This window comes from Ascaphus truei, chromosome 1, assembly GCF_040206685.1.
Source record: "Ascaphus truei isolate aAscTru1 chromosome 1, aAscTru1.hap1, whole genome shotgun sequence".
Taxonomy (NCBI): Eukaryota; Metazoa; Chordata; class Amphibia; order Anura; family Ascaphidae; genus Ascaphus; species Ascaphus truei.
Genome location: NC_134483.1, coordinates 475,297,364 through 475,314,863, shown reverse-complemented (window position 1 = coordinate 475,314,863; position 17,500 = coordinate 475,297,364). Strand labels below are relative to the sequence as shown.

General features: G+C 42.3%; 1 protein-coding gene across 15 annotated transcripts in view; it reads right to left on the bottom strand.

Moving 5' to 3' along the window:
* The window catches only part of APBB2 (amyloid beta precursor protein binding family B member 2), a 457,842-nt gene that overhangs the window by 218,440 nt on the left and 221,902 nt on the right, over positions 1–17,500 (bottom strand). The gene's annotated exons all lie outside the window — the stretch shown is intronic.

Genomic DNA, 17,500 nt, shown 5'->3' with positions numbered 1-17,500 from the left:
ACATATAAGGGAGTACAGACCAGAGTCCAAGAGGTAAGCAATTTAGCTAAATGTATACCATGTTCTGCCCTGTCCTTCAATTTAACTTATCACGCTGTCCAATTATCCGCAGACATGATTACATTTTTCGGCACAATCCAAAGATCTTTTGTATTTTTTCTCAGGTTCTACTGCTAGATGGGAAATGTTAACAAATTGTGTAAATATTACTTTAAAACGACATTGAGATACCCAATGCTCATCAAAATATACTGTATTGCTATAAAATCTACAGTATGCATGTTAAGCTGCCAAAAACAAAATGTGCTCTACAAAAAATGTCCGAACGCATCTTAGATCCTGAAACACTTTCTGCCGCTCAGGGTTTTGTAAAACATGTAGATTAGAAATGTATCTCTAATTGATGCATTTGGAATTCAATTCTCCAGCACATACAATTTATTCATTTAGCTCTTCAACGGAAAAGTTTGACTGTTTGTCAAGCTGTTCAATTAATAGCAGGCTTGAAAAATACGATCCAGGGAATAAGCAATTGCACCATTAAGGACATATTAGAAAGAGATGCTCCTGAACCAGCCAGTAAAGGAGACATTTTATCTGAATGGCCAAGTGAAAGAAGAAGGAAAGCTAAAAGGTTCGATACAGATGAATCAAATGGGAATCAGAAACAGTAATAGAACCCCAAATCCATCTCACATACAGTAATGGAGATAAACAAGGGAGGTGATTCCCTGATCACCCATTTACAGTAGATTGGAGATACAGGGCATTACATGAAATTGCCATAGATTTTTCCTTTTTAACTTGGTTGGCTATTCAAGAAACGGAAATGTATGAATTAAAAAAAAAATGCTATTGATTTAGCAATTAAATACGAAAATGATCTCAATAGTAATGAATTCTGTAGTGAATTTGAAAGTTTTTAAAAATATATCTCCATCAATATAAAAAAAAAAACAGCATAACCACTTCACATCTTACAGCTACTATATGATTACTCATGACAGGGGCCTATTCAGGAAGCTCCGATAAGCTGGCTGCCATATCGATCGGGTTGGCGTGTTCCGACCTCACGGCCTGGCATTTGTGTTATCATGGTATTCAGAAAGAGTTAACACAAGCCAGATACCGTTTGGTAGGAAAATGCCATACAGTACCAATCGATTTAGCAGTTTCTTTTTCAGAGATCTGCCTGCAGTCTGTAAGAGCTGCATCTCCCTGCACAGCTCTTACAGGCGATCGCCATGTTTTTATTTACATTTTATTAACATATTATTGAAGCAGGGGGTCTCTTCACCTGCCCTGCTCCCCCCCCCCCCCCCCATTAAATTCAGGTCCAGGAACCCCCTGCTTCCCGATGTACAGGCCGGTATCTCCAGCAAGTTCAATTCTCCCGTGTCTCCTCAGCTGCTACCTTGCCTCTCTCTCCCCGACCGCCAGAAGCTGGGTGCGCCCGGAAGTCAAGCTCAGCTTCCGGCACGCACCAGTTGGAGAGACAGAGCCACGGCGTGGGACATGGCAGCAGCTGACGAGAGCCGGGTACTGGGGCCCAGCGGTGGCGACAACCAGAGGCCCGGCAGCCCAGCAGCTGGACACTGAAGTTGAGGCCGGGCCCAACTTACAGCTCCAGCCAGGCCCCCCGCAGCAACTGGGCCCTGGACACTTGTCTCCCCCCTTCGGCGGCCCTGGCTGTTTGAACCTTTCTAAGGAAATTATTTACTTTGATAAATTGTTTAAAACAACTCTTGTTTGCCACTGCTACAAGGAACTGCCCAGTGGCAAAACAAAACATGTGAAATTATATATATATATATATGTGTGTGTGTGTATGTGTGTATGTGTGTGTGTGTGTGTGTGTGTGTGTGTGTGTATATATATATATGTGTGTGTGTGTGTGTGTGTGTATGTGTGTATGTGTGTATGTGTGTATGTGTGTGTGTGTGTGTGTGTGTATGTGTGTATGTGTGTATGTGTGTGTGTGTGTGTGTGTGTGTGTATGTGTGTATGTGTGTGTGTGTGTGTGTGTGTGTGTATATATATATATATATATATATATATATATATATATATATATATATAAAATCAGTCCTGTAGTATTAGCTAATAGTGACTGTTATTTTTTTTAATTCAACACTTAATGACATTTTTAATGAGTTGTAATATATTGAGCCTCCTTTGATTTATATGGCAGATTTAGCCCACCTCCCAAGCATTACAAGATCTTTGTAACACTTTCCTGTTTGTTATATTTTGTTGCCAATATTCCCAGCAGTTTGAGCTGCAAACTGTAACAATAGATAATGTTACCTTAGTAATATAAGGATACATTCTAGCGGTTGAGTTACACTGACTGAAGCAGCCATTTCGTTAGGCACACAATCAGGATTTTGACAGATTTTAACGTGAGCACCAAACGATTGGCAGCTTAGGTAAGAATGTAGAATTATATATTGTCACATGCTTTACATATATACAAATAACAAAAGAAAAAAAGGGGAATGTAGAATTGCTGCTTTAAGCACAACATACTGTACATGGGTATAAGATGAGAAAAAAGTAACAGAGCACAACCAGGGATATCCAAAAAAGATAATTAGAAGGAAAGTGCGTTTTCCATTAAAAAAAAAATATTTATTGGTCATAATAGAAAAAAATGTAGCAAGGCATTGCCCTACCAACGCGTTTCACACTACACAGAGCGCTTCCTCAAGGTATACATATCTTACCATCACCAATATATTTATAGGTAAACAATAAAGTAGCTTGCCAATCCTAAAACATCACTGGGATCCACCCCTCGGCGTGCATGATACGGTACATGGGGAATGATCAAAATGGCTCCAAAACGGGGACATAATGTAAGGAAAAATAAACCATCATCAGATTTAAGAAAGAAAATAAAACCTAATGGAAGCCAAGCCAGCCTAATTTTACAAACTAATGCGGCAAACAAAGCTGTTGCCACTTCTATTAGTGAGAGTGCTACTGGCATTTGGTACGCTCTCTCTGGCAGTACTATTTGATACCATTACAGATCTTCTACAGTAAGATATAATATAAGGCCATAAAGTCTTTATTTTTTTTCTCTGTAAGAGGTAGATTATATGAGATCGTTAGAAATAAGTGATGAGGAACAAAAGCCACCGAAAAAAGAAATTCAGGGAAAAATCACACTTGTACCAGGGCAAGAGATGTGGTTTTGTTATGAAAAACTACAATCAATAGTTGAAGCCGAGCCAAGAACAAGGTTAGCGAAATGACTGGGAGAATAGCTCTTTTCCCCCCTCTGCACTCCGGCAGATTAGAAGAGAAATAATGTAAAAACAAAGAAGGAATTTGACAAACACGGCCTTAACCCTTTGGCTTCTGGAGTGGCCTGCAGATACGTGACACTATTTGCTCTTTTACCTCTATTACGTACGTGGGCAACTCCAGTCCTCAAGGACCACCACACCATGGTACTTTCATGATAGAGACACCTGTGCTGAAGCAGGGAGATCCTGAAAACCTTACCTGGTCTTGAGGACAGGAGTTGCCCACCCCTGTTCTATTAGCTTTGTGAGGTATGTAATGATTGCTCGCAAGTTGTTGTGACTTTTAGGGGATCTTCATAAACAAAATGTAGATGCTGTTTTAAGTTCGCTTTCAAGACCACAGAAGACCCATTTTTCAGCGTGCAGTATAGTTGAAAGACGCCCCAATGCCCAAAATGCCAATGATTAAGAGGGAACTAACACAGCTGATGTCTGTAAGGGGGATGCCAAGACGTGAGCAGCATAAGCTAAGTCATCATAATGTGCTAAATACACAACATTGCTTTTAGTCCACTGCTGTTCTTATGATTTAATATATATATATATTCATACACATACACACGAGTATACAACATTCTGCTTCATTTTTTTTTACATTCTCTGATGAAATCATAAAGAGAGGATTATATATAAACTGCAACAATTAAAAAATAGGAATCACTGTAGAAAACATTTCATGACTACATTTCCAAATATACATATATAAGCAGACGGTAGTGCCAAACAAAAGCCTCACTGTCAATCGATTACCTCCCTGCCAATCAGTAACCTCATGCTGCATGAAAAGCAGACATACTCTTTGTACATTTATAGTACTAAGCATCAACAATCTAATGCAATTAATAAAAGGGGCTTTAATAAGATATAAGGGCCAATTACAGGAGTTACAAGTGAGTACTGTACAAGTAGAGGCATTTTACTTACTAGCGTCTCTTGTCTGGTTAAACCTTAGCTGTCCTGCTACCAGCATCCTTTGTTAGCTACAGGACACGTAACTCCAAGGAACCTCATTCTTTCCTTCCATCCAGAATATCCCAAAACTCTGATTGTTAAAACCAAGGAGCTGCGAGCCCCGGCGAACAGTTTCCTAATTAGGGATTCCTTCTTTTTTTAAGGGGAGGATCTACTGAATGCTAATGAAATAAAAGCCCGCTACCTTCTCCAATGATATGGTCTGTAGAGAGGCACCACATGTTGATCGCAGAACGGACTGCCCCCACTAGCCAGACACAAGCTTACAGGAGCAATAAAGAAATTACAGCCATGTGTGCACACACATCACTACTCAATTGATTTTAGAGAGACAGTGATATATATTCTGACTGATTCTGTTTAGGAGACAAGCTTTGGAAAGAATAAATTCAAACTGCACGCCAGAGAACAATCGCATTAAAAGAGTCGGTCAAAATAGGAGAACTACTCTTTGTGTCCAGATGGACACTGCCTTTAAGTCTCCTATATCAGTGATGCTTAACTCCAGTCCTCATGATACCCCCAACAGGTTAGGATTTAAGGCTATCTCTGCTTCAGCACAGGTGGTTCAATCAGTGGCTCAGTCTTTGACTGAGACGCCTGTGCTGAAGCTGGGATATCCTTAAAACCTGACCTGTTGGGGGGATCTTGAGGACAGGCGTTAAGCTCCCCGTCCTATATTATGTTAACGAACACTGCTCAAAGGCCGAGCATATACACATTAATACAAAACGAAACGGAGAGAGATGTATTTCAAAATCCCACTCACTACACACACAGATAACACTATCGTTGACTCTTTGTGTGAATCTATATTTCAAATAATGACACATGAAATAGATTTCAAGGGCTGGCTGATTAAACAAAATAAGACTCTTCGTACAGCTTCTAACCTTCATCTCCCTGAAGGTGCATTGCAGCATTGGACGCAATTGATTTAGTGGAAGACTTCTATTAGTGAGAGTGCTATTCTCATCAGAATGTCCCACCCCTTGCCATAATCTATCATGTACGCAAAGCCACGAGCAATGTTGGCAAAGTGACCAAGAGTAGAATTTCACCTTTTTTTATGCTGGACTCCTGCATACTAAAACGAACGTGTAAAAGCGAAGCCGGGAATAGTCTAATTCCTTATTTTAAAGGAGCAATCCTCGCCTTGCCACCCCCCCCCCTCCACCCTTTTATTTTACATGGGCGTGAACCAAGGGGGTCCCCGAAGTTGAACCCCATTCATTTCAGTGCCCGGAAACACCCTGGTTCCCGAGATGGCGGCGCCTGTCCCGGCTTGTGTTTACTTCCTGATATTTAAGTCCCTCACGTCAGAGATATATGATGCGGGAGAATGAAATGACGGTGTTTCCCCTGGAGGGGGGCACTGCTTGCGGCAACTCCACAGGTAAGTATTTCAGGAACTAGGGGGTCCCCGAAATTGAAATTAACACAGTTAAGTTCCAGAGACCCCGTACTTCCCTCCCATTAACAAAAAATGCTCTATTAGTTTTCGTGAGTAGTAATTTAAGTGATGTTCTTTTAGCCTCACACATATTGCTCTGGAAGCTTCATATTACAAAGCAGGGAGTATCCTAAAGAGGCCAGGGGATCACTTATATTATTATTGCCACAGAAATGCACTCTAAAATTGATTACAATGGCCTTGGACTGAAGAGGTTGGTGCTTTTACCAAATTGTCCAACAACACTGTTATAATAATTGTTCTGCATATTCTGATTCACATCTCATGTCCTCAAACAGCATAAGGTTGTTGAAACGTACATTCTGTGTCCCTAAAAATACTTTACAAACTAGAGATAGGTTTCATCTGATCTCAGACGCGCTATTATAGAGAGTTGGGGTGCCTTACAATGCATCTGATCTCAGACGTGCTATTAGAGAGGGTTGGGGTTCCATAGAATGCATCTGATCTCAGACTTGCTATTAGAGAGGGTTGGGGTTCCATACAATGCATCTGATCTCAGACGTGCTATTAGAGAGGGTTGGGGTTCCTTACAATGCATCTGATCTCAGACATGCTATTAGAGAGGGTTGGGGTTCCATACAATGCATCTGATCTCAGACGTGCTATTAGAGAGGGTTGGGGTTCCATATAATGCATCTGATCTCAGACAAGCTATTAGAGAGGGTTGGGGTTCCTTACAATGAATCTGATCTCAGATGCGCTATTAGAAAGAGTTGGGGTGCCTTATAATGCATATGATCTCAGTAGCGCTATTAGAGAGGGTTGGGGTTAACAGACATACAGCATATGTTCCATTGGCACATTCTAGTGAAATCATTGACAATGGTGGGCAGCCTTACTGCAATGAAGATTTGAAATACCATTGCACCCTACCTATACATTTTTTGCATGCTTCCTGAGAAGGCACTATTACCAAATTGGATGCAGAAGTGTGCCACACATGAACGTTCTTGCAAAATACTGTAGGTGCAATGCAGATTTGTAGAGAACACCGATATATTATCACCATATATAGTTTTGAGGCAGGTATTCCCTGTGCCATTGCTCTCCTGCCTTATACAGTAGAAAGAAAACTGGTGGCACAAATGTAAAGTAGATAGGATTCAGTGAAACATGTTGATAATGCAGGGTATTGGGGTTTAAGTGTCAGAACGCATTGCATAGTACTGTACTATTAGGTGCATATGCACATTTCGACCAAAAATCCCCTTTATCGTCAGACAGGCAAGCAATGCATTTGTCTCACCGTGATAACGCAGAGGTGATTTAAATATTACAACAATTCACAGCCCTCTTATCTCTGCGTGCTCTTATACTACGTCTCATCTTACTGGTCCCTTTTCAATACCTCTGACACTTCTGTTCTCATCTTGCTGAGAGCAAGAGATTCCTGGGGAGCTGGAGTGGGCTGAGAGTCTCTCTGACATTCTGAAAGCATTGGCTACCAGCCTAAAGGCATAGACATCAGATACACCTGCAGGTACAGCACCAATCGTGATGGGTGGGAGGACAGGAATACATGGAGGGGTTGAAATAATACTAATATTCACAACATGGTGCAAGGAAAGTGAGCGCAAACCTTAAATATACATAAAAAATTAATAATAAAATAAATCAATATCACCAAGAGGAGATGCAGCTGGTGTGAGAGATTTCTCAATCTCTCAAATAATCTTCTGGGGGGAGGACACAAAGCGCAAAAAACTTCCTCTCCAAGGTGGAAATGATACAGGGAATCTCAAATGGGCAGCATATGGAAAGAGAAAAGAAAAAAGAAAATAGTGCAACACAATTTAATTATAACATATAGGTGAGCATGGAGGCTCCAACACACTCACATGCTCCAAGAAATATAAATGCTGTTTAACCACTATGGGTTCAGACGCTGTAAACGGGACTCCAGACAGCTGTTTCTTGCTCTCTGCTTCCGCACCGGACCGGCGTCTGACATCACGAACCAGCCTTCTCACTCTCCTGCTGCTAGGGGAGGACCCTCTAGCTCCGTCAGAAAACCAGCACAGCGGAAGGTATCCAGGTAAGACAGCTTGCAGCACAGCGCACAGAAAAGAGTCCGTCACAGACTATCACAAGGTCCTTGCGCATGTAGAACCCTACGCGTTTCATCCAATTTCTGGACTTCTTCAGGTACCCCTTCCGGTGCGGAAGCAGAGAGCAAGAAACAGCTGTCTGGAGTCCCGTTTACAGCGTCTGAACCCAGAGTGGTTAAACTGCTTTTTTATATTTCTTGGAGCATGTGAGTGTGTTGGAGCCTCTATGCTCACCTATATGTTATAATTAAATTGTGTTGCACTATTTTCTTTTTTCTTTTCTCTTTCCATATGCTGCCCATTTGAGATTCCCTGTATCATTTCCACCTTGGAGAGGAAGATTTTTGCACTTTGTGTCCTCCCCCCATAATATTCACAACAGCCTTTTTGTTGCCCAAGGTGCCTCCAACACACTGCGGAGCAATGAGCGCTGCAGAACAGTGGGTTGCAAGATCACCTGGCAGCAAAGAGTTAACTGGTACACTGTAGCTTCAAATGTATCTTTGTATAAGACAGCTGTACAGAAAAGTGGATTAACTATACTAATTCTTGCAAAGAATATGCAAAAGCATCTTCGTCAAAGCCGCCTGACATGATGTATGCTACGAAGGCATTGCATTAATGAGCTTTTGGCTCCGTCCCCAAACGCTGCAAAAAAATACAAAATGATTGCAATATCTGCATGGCAACTACGTTTTGCAAAGTCATCATACTCCGCAAGAGAAGAAACAATGCACCCACTTTATACATCATTGGCATTTAACCACCAGCTATTAAACACTACAGAGCTGAGAGGAGAGGCATAGGCCCCAGCACGGGGCCGTGGCCTCCATAGGGGCTATAGACAGCCTGAACAGGTAATCCCAGCAGTGCACCCCCCAACTCCCTCCTATGGGCAGTGAGCAATGGGACGTGACACTCAACGGGGACCAGACACTAACAATGGCATAGAGCAGGGGTGCGCAAACTGGAGGGTGGAACATTTTTCGGGGGGGGCGCGGCGCTTACAGAGACCCCACGCTCTTCCCCAAAGCGTTTAAATGAAATGCCGGGGGAATGCGCGAGGTCTCTGTATGCCTTGCTTACCGTGTCTTTGGCGGCTTCTGGCGACACGTCGCCATGGCAACACGGCAAATGTCAAATGACGCCGCGGGGTCGCATAACGTCGTGACGTCAGATGACGCCGGACAAAAGGTAAGAGAGGAGCAGGCAGGGGGGCACGAGCAGTGTGGGAGAGAGCAGGCAGGGGGACGGGAGCAGTGGGGGAGAGCAGTTAGGGGGCGCAAGCAGTGGGGGGAGAGCAGGCAGGGGGGCGTGATCAGTGGGAGAGAGCAAGCAGGGGACGTGAGTAGTGGGGGAGAGGAGGCAGGGGGGCGCGAACAGTGGGGAAGAGCAGCCAGGGGGCGCGAGTAGTGGGGGAGAGGAGGCAGGGGGTGCGAGTAGTGGGGGAGAGGAGGCAGGGGGTGCGAGTAGTGGGGGAGAGCAGGTAGGGAGGCGCGAGCAGTGGGGCAGAGCAGGCAGGAGGCCGCAAGCAGTGGGGGAGAGCAGGCAGTGGGGGAGAGCAGGCAGGGGGTGCGAGTAGTGGGGGAGAGCAGGTAGGGAGGCGCGAGCAGTGGGGGAGAGCAGACAGGGGGGCGCGAGTAGTGGCGGAGAGGTGGTAGGGGGGCGCAGTCTAAAAAGTTTGAGCACCCCTGCAAAGAGATCGATACAGTAGTCAAGGAATTAAGACTGCCCACGGATACTGTTGCAAAGCTAAAAGAGACAAAAAAAAGTCACGCTTAGACAGATACAGGTGCTGCGGGGCCTCCTTAATTTTACACATAGGGCCTTATTCAGAAAGCCTCGATAAGGCCCTTATCGAGCACTTATCGGCCAAAATGGGTACTCGTATTCAGATAAGTGCTCGATAACGGCCTGTATCGACGCAAAATTTTATCTCCATCCGAAATTCGCTGACTGAGCAGCGATCAGCACCTTATCGACCATTTTCTGATGGTTGATAAAGTCACGCGATTCAGAGATCCGCGAGTCGGCTATCGCAGCCCATCGTAGCCCTAAAAAACGATTTTCTCCCCAAATCCAATTCACCACAAAATTGTTGGTCAATTGGTGGGGAGATGGGTCGATGAGCTGCGATATGTCGGGACTTAGAAAAAATCAGGGCCCTTTCCTGACTCGGATTGATGCCGGGGGTCTCCGGAGCTGATAGCCATTAATAGCAGCTCTGGACCCCCCCGGCATGTATCCGAGGCAGGAAACATGCATGTACAGCAACTTCATTACCTTAGCGGCTAACCGCTAAGGCAATGAAGGGGTTAAACACCCGTGCCAGGCTTACTGTAAGAAACATACAGTACAATACAATACTGTAGCTAGTGAGGGTGGGTGAAGGGGGAATTTGGCCCTTAGTGGCAGTTTAGGCATTGCGGGGGGGTTGCGGGGGGAGTTAACCCCTTCATTACCTTAGCGGTTAATACCGCTAAGGTAATAAAGGGGTTAACCCAACCGCTACCCACCCGCAAGGTCTAAACACCCATCCTTAGGGCTAATACCCCCTTCACCCACCCGTGAGGCCTAAGCACCCACCCCAGACTGACTATACCCACCCTATACCCATTGAGTAGTATAGTGGTACATCATACCCATATAATAATAATATGGGCATGATAAGCCTCTATAGCACTCAATGGGCACCCTAATCACAATACAGTAATACACAAGACACACAGTAATAAAACGTAACTAAACTCCAAAAATAACACACTTCACTAAATAAAAACAGTAGCCAGCTAATCCAATCAATAGAAGCAATTACAACATCAACAATGAATTAATTAAACCATTACCCAATCAAACCAATTAATTCCTAAACCAACTCAAAATGAATAGTAACACTAACCAATCAAAACTATGAATTACTCCAACATTAATTAATGTGACCATTAAAAGACAAATAAATAAATTAAAACAATCTCTGAAGTATCCATAAAACACATGAGCTAACATAATATAACATTAAGTGCAAGCGAACACCAATCGCAAAGCTTTTATTACATTAACCATAAACAAACAATCACATCCACATCATTAACTGCAATAACAAGCAAGAAATGCCCCCCAAATATTGGCATAATAATGTATTAATCTGTACCCTAAAGAGGTACTGATTAATATATTATCAGTCAATGTGCCTCCCCCAAAAAATCAAAAAACACATCCAAAGAATAAACCTGTAAAAAGAGACATTTACAAACATTGAATATCTTACTTACCATTAGAAGCGGTGGCCCTCCGACTCCCGTGGTAACAGGAAGCTCACGTACCTTGAAGGCCTCCAACAGCATCCGATGACATCCGCCATCAGGATCCGGCTCAGGTACCCCAATGTTCTTTTTTCTTTCTTTACTCACCGTCTTCTATCTTCATCTGTAACCATTTCTTGTTCTTCTTTATCTTCTTTCTTCATCTGTCAATCCAAAATACCCCATGTTAAATCCCAGCCGATGCTGTCTCGTCAGCTTCTTGGGCTCAAATGAGGCGTCACGGCCTTAAATATGGCTTGTGACGTCACATTTACCCTCAAAATGGTTAACAGCCACCTGATTGGCTGTTAAAACCATGTGCAGACGTTTTTGCCGTGACGTCACTTAAAGGGAATGATGCCAGCCAATCAGAATGGCTGTGCTTAATTTCCCTTTAACGTGACGTCACTAAATCCAAGATGGCCGCTGTGTCACAAGGTTGTTCAGCCAATCAGAGTGTGGCATTTCTTCCCACGATCTGATTGGCTGAAATACAATCTGACGCCGGCTTTGTGACGTCATCTTAAAGGCAAATGAAGCACAGCCATTCTGATTGGCTGGCATCATTCCCTTTAAGTGATGTCACGCCAAAAAAAAATTTTTTTAAGTCTGCACATGGTTTTAACAGCCAATCAGGTGGCTGGTAACCATTTTGAGGGTAAATGTGACGTCACAAGCCATATTTAAGGCCGCGACGCCTCATTTGAGCCCAAGAAGCCGACGAGACAGCATCGGCTGGGATTTAACATGGGGTATTTTGGATTGACAGATGAAGAAAGAAGATAAAGAAGAACAAGAAATGGTTACAGATGAAGATAGAAGACGGTGAGTAAAGAAAGAAAAAAGAAGATTGGGGTACCTGAGCCGGATCCTGATGGCGGATGGCATCGGATGCTGTTGGAGGCCTTCAAGGTACGTGAGCTTCCTGTTACCCCGGGAGTCGGAGGGCCACCGCTTCTAATGGTAAGTAAGATATTCAATGTTTGTAAATGTCTCTTTTTACAGGTTTATTCTTTGGATGTGTTTTTTGATTTTTTGGGGGAGGCACATTGACTGATAATATATTAATCGGTACCTCTTTAGGGTACAAATTAATACATTATTATGCCAATATTTGGGGGGCATTTCTTGCTTGTTATTGCAGTTAATGATGTGGATGTGATTGTTTGTTTATGGTTAATGTAATAAAAGCTTTGCGATTGGTGTTCGCTTGCACTTAATGTTATATTATGTTAGCTCATGTGTTTTATGGATACTTCAGAGATTGTTTTAATTTATTTATTTGTCTTTTAATGGTTACATTAATTAATGTTGGAGTAATTCATAGTTTTGATTGGTTAGTGTTACTATTCATTTTGAGTTGGTTTAGGAATTAATTGGTTTGATTGGGTAATGGTTTAATTAATTCATTGTTGATGTTGTAATTGATTCTATTGATTGGATTAGCTGGCACCTGTTTTTATTTAGTAAAGTGTGTTATTTTTGGAGTTTAGTTACGTTTTATTACTGTGTGTCTTGTGTATTACTGTATTGTGATTAGGGTGCCCATTGAGTGCTATAGAGGCTTATCATGCCCATATTATTATTATATGGGTATGATGTACCACTATACTTCTCAATGGGTATAGGGTGGGTATAGTCAGTCTGGGGTGCGTGCTTAGGCCTGATGGGTCATGGTGGGTTAACCCCTTAATGACTATAGCGGTTAGGAACCGCTAAGGTGATTAAGGGGTTAGGGGCCATTAGAATGTATTTATTTTGTATATATGCTTTCTGGCAACGGAGGACAGAGGGACCTGCTGTTGTGGTAAGTATAACTTTATTTATTTACTTTATTTAGGTATGCTAATGCAGTGTTTAATAATGGGCAAATAATCTATTATCCATATCTGGATAATAGTTATTTTGCCCATTACTGTACTGTATGGGTTTGGGCGGAGGGGGGGCGTGTATTGATGTTTTTTAAATATTTATTAATATACATTTCTTTAATAGTGTAGATGTGCAGGGGGTCTCCGGAGCTGAACCACGTTGGTTTTATGTCCGGGGACACCCTGCTTCCCGAGATACAGGCACCTTTATGGGGTGCCGGTATCCCTCTGCATTGAAATGTCTCGCGTCACGTGACCGGGACATTTCCTTGCATAGGAGATACCGGCACCCCATAAAGGTGCCTGTATCTCGGGAAGCAGGGGGTCCCCGGACATAAAACCAACGTGGTTCAGCTCCGGAGACCCCCTGCACCTCTACACTATTAAAGAAATGTATATTTAAATAAATAAATTTCGGGCGACATTTCAGCTGGGAGAGGCGGCTCTCTCAGAGCTGCTCTCTCTGCAGCAGAAATGAATCGCTGGTTCAGGCCTTTTCAGAGGCTCGAGGCTCTCGCTGGCAGCAACTCGCCCGTTTTGGGCATTTTGCTATCACTGGTAATCGAGCCTTTCTGAATACCGTGATAGCAACGCCCAAAAAACAGTCACTTTAAATTCCCTGGCGATTTTTTTTATGAACCCTCTCTGAATAAGGCCCATAGAGTCATAACCATGGGCAGAATCTTCAGAAGATTAGAAAGAGCAACCTCAGGTGTAAACAGGTCACAACCCCACATTGGGATCACAAAGGAACTAAAAGCTGACCTAGGGGTTTGGGAAGATTTCCTTAAGGAATTTAATGGGTAAAAGTTTTGAGTGGACAATAGTCAGACAAACCAGGAGCTACAGCTATTCACAGATGCTGTAAAGTCATTGGGTTTCAGTGCCTATTTCAAAGGGGAATGGTGTGCGGAACCATGGCCCTAGATATGGGTCAACACAGGTTTTACTAAAACCATTGATTTCCTAGAACTATTCCTCATCATAATAGCAGTTGAGCTATGGGCAAATGAGCTGTGCAACAAGTACATAATATTCTAGTCAGACAACCTTGGCGTGGTAAGTTCAGTAGACAGCCTTTCAGCAACATCAACCCTACTAATACGGCTCCTACGCTGGTTGGTATTGCTATGCAGGGTCAGCTGGGAGTTTGTCGGGGCTCAGTCCCGGGGAGAGCACGGGGCCTCTTACCTTCTCCTGCTCCTCATCTCTGGCATCTTCTCCAGCGACGTCGCATTGTCGTGACCTGGTGATCCACAAGACATTGGTCGACCCTCCTGGTCGGCCAGTAGTCTCCTGCATAGGATCTTTGGGAGATGGTCTGTCCCGTTACGTAAATGCTTATCTACAACCTTTTGTAAGAGTTTTGCCCTCCTTTATTCTAGACTCAGGAGATTTATTAACTCAATTAAATGATGTTACATGGAACCAAGATTTCCTGTGGGTAACCATGGATGTGGTCTCCCTGTATTCTATCATACGACATGATCTGGGGATTGCGGCTGTCCGCCACTTTATAGAATGTCCAGGCAGCTCAATCTTACCACTACGTTTATTATGGAATCAATATCTTTTCTTCTTACTCACAATTATTTTCTTTTTGAGCACAATTTTTATTTACAACTTCGGGGGACGGCAATGGGGACAAGTTTTGCCCCCCTCCTATGCCAACTTATTCATGGGGTGGTGGTAAAATAATTTCATTTATAGTAGCACCAATTTGTATAGGCACAATATTATTTTTTATAAGCGCTTCATTGACGACTTACTTATTATTTGGCACGGCAACACTGACACTTTGAAAACATTTTTTGATTATGTTAATGATAACACTTTCGATATAAAATAACAGATGTATATAAGAAAGCTAATTCAAGGAATTCATTTTTCAGAGCGGACAGCTGTCATCCCAGGTCATTCATTACAGGGATACCCAAAGGCCAATACCTCAGACTGAGGAGGAATTGCTCCACATTGGGTGATTTCTTAACTCAGTCTGGGGAGTTGACCAATCGATTCATAGAAAGAGGCTATGATCGTGATATGCTTAGATCTGTACTGGAAGAAGTTACCAACATTGATAGAGATTCATTGCTTCCTGCAAAAGAGTCTGGAATGAGGAGGGACAGTAAGTTGTGGAACAGGAGGTGGAGACAAAGAATGTCCCTTGTTTATCTCACAGTACAGTAAAGCAAGTGGTCAAGTGAACAGGATCATAAATAAACATTGGGGGTTGTTGCATATGGACCCTATACTTCGTGACTACACAAGCAGGGGACCGAAATTTGTATATCCAAAAGCCAAAACTTTAGCAACTTTTATTTCCCCTAGTGTCATTTCTACTCCTGTTGGAAATGTAGACACCTTTTCCACTAGGCGTTCATTCAGATGTAATCATTGTAACATGTGCAAATATATGAAGCCATCCAATTTTATCTTCTCCCACAGTCCACACAAACGTTATAAAATTAATAGCTTCATCAACTGCAATACAACATATGTAGTTTATCTTGTAAATTGTGGTTGTGGGAAAAGATACATCGGCAGAACCACGAGGGCTTTAAAGATCAGGATGCAGGAACACCATAGATTAATAACAAAAAGGGATTGACAGCATCCTGTATGTAAGCACTTCTCTGAATGCAGAGAGGGGGGTCCTGAGAACTTTTCATTCATTGGTATAGAAAGAATTGTGAAAAAGGAGAGAGGTGGTGATATGGTTAAATTCCTTGACTGTAGGGAAGCATACTGGATTTTCACATTGAAGACTCGGTTCCCTGATGAGACAAATATAGAATGGAAAATCAACCATTTTCTTAGGTAGATTGTTTCTCATTTTCACTAATGGGTAGATAATAAATATTATCTCTCATTACGTACATTATAAGACATATAAAAAGATTTATTGCAAACTTTTGATTTTCCAATCTCCGGGTGTGAATAGAGTATGTTTTATGAGGACTATTTACGAGTCTTGATACATGATCTTTGATGTGTTATAATAATATTAATGATGAATGGATTATTTTAGTCCTTGAGAGTTATAAGAAATGTATATATATGTATCTCCGTATACCATGGAGGATACATTTTCTCTTATTTCTCCTCTCTTTCCTCTCTTTCTTTTCTTTGTTTATTATTATTATTATTATTATTATTATTATTTTTATTTTCCTTTTCATTATCTTTCTCTCTTTTTTTCTCTCGCGGTCCCAATTATGGTCTATACATATAGTGAGAATCAATGAATGACCATGTTTCTCTCCTTTCTGTTCTAAATAATAATCTGAATGGCATCAGTGTACAGTATGTATGCATATACTTTTTCTGGTTTAACATCAATATTTTGTCTCATAAGTATATTATATAATGAGTATTATTAGGCTTATTGAATTTTGTATCATCAAGAGTAGTGTGTCTTTCACATTCAAGTAGAGTACATAGGCTATATATGTTTTTTATATATATATTCCTTTTTAATAACTTTTTTTAATCTTGTGTTATTAGTAATGAGTTTTAATATGTATCATTCGGTTACTGCTTGGTTTCGTTTTGTTATAATAATTGGGGCTCTTACTGTTGGGTGTGCGTGCGCAATTCCTTCCTCCCTCCCTTCAGACCATTGTGTTTGTATGGGTTTTGTGTGAGGGTGCGCGTGCACCGACTAGCAGGGGAGGTCCTTAGTTGCGTCTCATATCCCTTGCGCATGCGCGTGGTGACATGGGAGGTCTTCTGCAGGGAATGATCGTGACGCCTGTCAAAATTGGGTGAGAATTTATCTCCAAATGCTGCGGGGTCTTTTGATCATTAAGGCGAGGATTCTCTCCTCCCCTTGGGTACTATTGCACATGTGCGGGTGATGTGATAGCGCATTGGAGGATTACGGAATGGGACGTCATTTTGTTTGGCGCCAAACCAGCAGTCAGCTGTATTTAAACAGGTTGTGTACTATGGTGTGGAACTTCTTGATAAAGTGCATAACCTGCACGAAACCCGTAGACCAAGCATGTCAAACTCAAAGGCTAACACGGGCCAAATAAACAAGGTTTAAGTTTAGGTGGGCCGCAAAAAAACAAAAACTTCAATTTTCATAGAAACGTAGGTTTATTTAGAAAAGTACACTATAAAAAAAAAAGAACAAGAACAACGATAAAATTAATGTTTTATTCCTGACACTTGGCATCTCTGACTCTCTCTCTCTCTCTCTCTCTCTCTCTCTCTCTCTCAGACTCTCTCTCTCTCTCTCAGACTCTCTCTCTCTCTCTCTTTCTCTCTCAGGCACACACTCACTCTCTCTCAGACACACTCGCACTCTCTCTCAGACACACTCTCTCTCTCTCTCTCTCTCTCAAACTCTCTCTCTCAGACTCTCTCTCAGACTCTCTCTCTCTCAGACTCTCTCTCTCTCTCAGACTTTCTCTCTCTCTCAGACTTTCTCTCTCTCTCTCTCTCAGACTTTCTCTCTCTCTCTCAGACTCTCTCTCTCAGACTCTCTCTCTCTCTCAGACTCTCTCTC